The sequence below is a fragment of the Zonotrichia albicollis genome, chromosome 10 (assembly GCF_047830755.1).
Source record: "Zonotrichia albicollis isolate bZonAlb1 chromosome 10, bZonAlb1.hap1, whole genome shotgun sequence".
NCBI classification, from domain to species: domain Eukaryota; kingdom Metazoa; phylum Chordata; class Aves; order Passeriformes; family Passerellidae; genus Zonotrichia; species Zonotrichia albicollis.
The window spans coordinates 24,536,542-24,542,195 of NC_133828.1; positions in this window are offsets into that span (position 1 = coordinate 24,536,542).

A 5,654-nucleotide genomic window follows, 5' to 3' on the forward strand; every position below is an offset into this window, starting at 1 on the left:
ACATGCAATTCATTAACTTGTAACTCGTGCACTTTGCATATAAGGAACAAATACCTCTCCAAGGGTGAGAGTGCTCATCCTTCCTCCTTGGTCACAGTGCAGGTGTTCCCTGTGTCACATGAGAAGCACAAACATTAGTGTTTTATCAACACTTGTTTTCATCACAAATCCAAAGCATAGCACCATACAAGGCACTATGAAGAAAATTAACTCTATCCCAGTCATAGCCAGTACAATCTCCACACCTTATTCCCTACTATTTACATCATATCCAACAGATCCTCATTAGCCACTTTCCTCTTTCCCATCCCTACCTATCTTCACAGGCATCATTCCCTGTGAAGTGTCCATAAAACACCTGTGAATGTCCATTGAATTCATTTAGTCCAGGACATTAGGCTCTGTCTGCCCTGGTGGTCACTCAGGACCAGAGAGCTGCTGTGTTGTGTGCAGTTATTGGAGCCAGCTCAAGCTGGGTCACTGTTGCACGTGCCCCACTTCTTGCACTATGTGTTCTCCCCTGGCAGTGGTTCCTGCTACAGCAATCCTATAACATGCAACTCAGATCATAGTTACAACAATTTAAAGGTGCATCCATTACAGTTTCCATCTCTCTTTGGACTCCTACTCCTGCCTCTGCTGCAGTGTGGACTTATCCAGAGACTCCAGTCCCTTAGGGGTGGACCTGCTCCAGTGTGTGTACTCATGGGCCACAGTCCCTGCAGGGTACAGGTGATGTGGCCTGGCCTTAGGCACAGCCACAGTCACTTTGAGGGACACCTCCTCCAGCACAGCCTTATCCAAGGGCCACAGTCCCTCCAGGGGTGTACCTGCTGTGCAATGGACATATCCATGGCCACAGATGCTGCTGCTCCAACAAAGCCTTATCCACCGGCACAGACACTTCAGGTTGTCCTGCTCCTGCAGGGACTTATCCACAGGTCAGGTGCCTTCAATTCAAGCTGACTCTGGAGCTGCAGCCTGTCTGGGCCAGCAGCGACACCCAGGCCATGGGCCAGCCCAGGCACACTGCCAGGGCTGTTATCAAAATGCTCCCAGGCACAGCTGGGTAGGATGATAAGCCCTACAGCAAACTGCCAGAGTGAAGAGAAGCCACTAACAAGCTTAGACTAATGTGCAGCAGGGCAAGCAAGACCTATGGCAAGCACAGCACCTGCCAATTAATAGCTAAATAGCACTAAAAGCTATAAATTCAGTCTTGCAAACTCTGACCAAACCTGTCATTACCTCGAAGCATTTGAGCCTCAAGTTGGTCACCAAAACAGGACTGTCATGGTTTAACCCCAGAGGGCAGCTCAGCCCCACACAGCCACATGCTCACTTACCCCAGTGGGATGGGGGAGATAATTAGAATGGTAAAAGTGAGAAAATTTTTGGGCTGAGATAAGACAGTTTAATAGGGAAAGCAAAAGCCATGCACACAAAGCAGAAGACGGAATTTATTCACTTCCTATCAACAGGCAGGCATTCAGCCATCTCCAGGAAAGCAGGGCTTCACTACAGGTATTGGTGACATGGGAAGAGAAACACCCCCAGTCCAAACATCGCCCTTTCCTTCCTTCTTCTCCCAGCTTTACATGCTGAGCACAACATCATATGGTCTGGAATATCCCTGTGGGCAGCTGGGGTCAGTGTCTCAGCTGTGTCCCCTGCCAGCTCCTTGGGCACCCCCAGTCAGCTCCTGTTGGGGCAGCCAGAAAACAGAGAAGGCCCTGCCACTGTGCAAGCACTGCTCAGCAACTGCTAAAACATCCCTGTGTTGTCCTTTATCTCTTTTAATACGTTGTTGTCACGAATTTTTCAAATTGAAAGGAAGTTGATTTCTAAGGTTAATTCATCAAGCTGTAACAAGACAGCAACTCTGACAATCACACATTCAAACCATATCAATGCCAGCTTATTCTACAGGATGAGACAAGTACCAGCAGAAGATCAAGTGCTCCTGACTCCTCTGAGTCAAATTTAAAGCTGAACTTTCCTCAGGAAGATTAAGGGTGTATATTCTACTTACTCATATTCATGTACAAAGTCTTACCACTTCCTGTATTTCCACAGTTCCTGGGAACAAAATCATAACGAGTACTTAATGTGGGCAAAGGTTGTGGGCATATAATAACTATTTCACTAGTCCTAGAGACAGGGTCTTCTCCATGAGGACACGAAAGAACCAGTACTGTACTTCAGATTGTATGTTAACTTCATCTAGCTTTCAGAAGGTAGGGGTTAGGGAGGATGAATTCCAGCCATCTTTTGCCAATTAGCAAGCAGGGATCTATGGTCCACCTCATGACTGTGATGTAAGAAGGGAACAGAACTTGTGTCACATGTGATGCTAATTCCAGGCTCTTTGGGTTACATTTCACGCAGAGACCTCGTAAAACAGAGGATGTCCTCCTACCACTGAGTGAAAAATAGATGTTGCTTCACTGATTCCTTTCATCAGTGTTTTTTTAGGGATATCACAGGAACTGATTTTAATCTAAAATTCTTTATTAAAAATGTAACATCAAAAAACCTCAAAATCTCAGATCCTCAGAGTCACTTCTCATTACAGTTTCGGTCAAAATACTAACTGGTTGAAAGGTCAGAAATTCAGTGACTGAAGCTGACTTGGCAAGTCAGGACTTGTTTCCAACATTTTTCAGAAGTTTAAAAGTTGCAATTTTAACAGATATTTTCTTACATTGCTCTTTAATCTGAAGGTACCCAAACTAGCAACCGAGTTTTTAAAAAGTTTGTTTTTCAGCAGTAGGTGGCACTATCAAGTCTCCCAAATATTGTAATATAAATTGATATAAAATTCTATGCACATAAATTATTCTAAAAAGAACATGAAAATATCACAAATAAATTCTGATAATAAAATAAATATTTTTCTAAATATTACAATTGAGAAACAATCTAATGCAAGAATAGGAATGAGAGTGTCTAATATCAAAACAGGCAACATGTAACTTTTAAAATATGTGTCATAGAAAGTTCTCTATCCTCTTTGTAAAGTACCACCTTGAGTTGATCTTGAATATACTACTTCAGCTACTTTGAATTTCCCAGAAATTATATGTATCTCACTTGCATATAAAATGTAATACTGCAATAGTGAGTGTCAATACATCTAGAATAAGCTATGTACTTTTAATAAGGTAAATTAATGTATACAGACAGGAATATGGCAAATGGAAAAAGCATTTGGATTTTTCTTTTGTGGTGAAAAGTTTACACTTAGCAAGCAGAGACTAGAGCAGTACATGTAGGGCCAGATTCCTCCATGTATACTATAAGGGGATATTACTATATCCCAAATAAACTCCAGGATTAAAAAGATGAAATGTTAATTGAAAACATTTTCTTCAAAACCTTACTACATAAAAATCAGTAAAGGGCAACTCACAAACAAATCTGTGTTTCCAGGCATTCCAGATTTTCTGATGACACAAAAAGCAGTATCACAAAAGCACTGCAGGTACTTTGTTTCAGAAGCTCCCAAAGCCATACACCTCATTCCTCAGCAGTGTACAGCAGCAATAATCCAGTGCAATGCACCTTTTTCATTAACCTGGGTTTTGGATGACTGCCTTCTCATTAGAAATGAAGTGCTGGTCTGCCTGAGCACAAGGTGTGAAGATAAGGAAAGGAAAAAAGAAATTAAGTAAGGAACACAAATGAAATATATAGTCAATGCTCTTTTATCTGCCTGACCAGAAAGTGTCCTTGCCATTTTTTTTTCACCCCAGGCTCCAAGCAAGCTGCTTGGCTCTGCATACTATTTCTGCAGTATGATACAACCTATGCCAATGCCTAAGATTCACATTTTATTTTATTTTGTTTTCTATTAAATAAAGCATGCAGAAGAGACACTTTTATAGCCTCACAGCATTTTTTTCATGAACTGACATTGTGTATTAATCCTTTTGGTCTGCTTACTGTTTCTTTTATAATACTAAAAAAGCCAAAAGCTGGTACTTAATAAAATAAAATTTGCAAGGATCTGGCAGCAGCTGCATTCAAAAGATTTTTTAACTTACAACAGCCTGCTTCAGTTTCTCCAGAATCTTCAACCAGAGCCCTTCTTGTTGGATTCACTTGGGTTCACTTTCAGACCTCAGAATAAAGTGGCACTACAAAAATCATATGCAGGAATATACTTTAAATTTTGCTTTTTGTTTTCCATCACCTTGCATTCTACCTCCATGGAATCAAAGCCATAGCATCATAAGAGCTGCTTCAATGTACCTAATTCATTCAGCACATCTCCTGCTTAACCTCCACATGTGTCCATGGACGTGCTTTAACTAAACTTCCATTGTAAGGGAAGTGCTTCCACTACATCTTGTTCAGTTTTAAAATATACATCTAAGAAATCTACCTAAATTGCAGGTTCTTCCTTCCAAGGGATATAAAAACTTCATATAATTACAGTGTCTCTTTGGGTAGACACACAGCTGCAACATGAAGGTGCAAAGAACTTTTAAATTACTACAGATATATTGAATTTATACACTTGTGCTATTTTTTGAGTTGTCACAGTCTTGTACCTTGTACCTTGAAGGGCAAACCTGAAAATGCGATCTTCACCCTAGCTCTGTTTAAATGGCACCAGCAACCTAGCAGCTGTGCATACCCAAAGCAGGGTCTGAGAGAAACTCAGCACAGCGCTCTGGCTGCAAAGCACAGAAACTAAACACCCGCAAGGGAATAGGGAGATTTATCAGGGTTAGTAAGAGAGTCCTAATTCCACACTATATGGTTCAATTAGTCATTGCAAGTAGTCTCGGAAATGGGCTCAAGGAGTGATCAAAGGATCATGTGAAAGGTACATACTGTCATATACCATCAGCCAGGCTACACACACAATGGCAGCAGACCCTTTTCAAAGTGGTGCTCAGGGCGCTGAACTGATGAACTGTTTGACTTTCAAGGGAAGTTCATCTTGCTCTCTGAGTAATGTAATTTACCATATAACGACAGGTGCTTTAAGCGAAGTCACTGCAACAATTTGGTAACTCTGACACGTGTAAGGATGGCAGCCTGTGGCCTGTCTGCTCTAAGCATCCCCCCTTACTTTTAGGCACGCTCTGGTACGTGCTTTGTTACCCCTGAGAAGTAGATGTGTTGGGGGCTGTGATGTGTTGTTTTAATGTGTGTTGCATATTAAATAGCCGGAAGAGGTTGATAAAATGTTATCAGGACGAGTACCATTGCTGCTCCGAGGGGAACCTCGCCTGGAGCTACCAATTCCAAATACTTGGTGCGCGCCAACCCCGAGTCTCCCTATCTCTGTTTCGGCTGGTTCGATGGCTCCTTCGGGATCCCCTGACGGCAGCGGCAGCCGGCGCGCACGGGGCTGTTCCCGGGGCTGCACGCCGGGTTAGCGGCAGTGCTCCATTGCCGAACTCCCCGGCCTCGCCCGGAGCAGGGCCGCTCCTCCCCTCGCCGAGGCCACCCGGAGCAGGGGCTGCCCAGGGGGCGCGGGGCCGCAGGGCTCGGGCACTGGGCCGCGGGAGCGGTGAGCACGGATGAGATGCCCGGCACGGCCGCCGCCGCTGCCGGGAATGCCGCCGCCTCCGCGGGTCCCGCGGCCGCTGAGTGGCTGCGCGGCCGGGCCGGGGCGGAGCGCGGGGACGGCCGCCGTC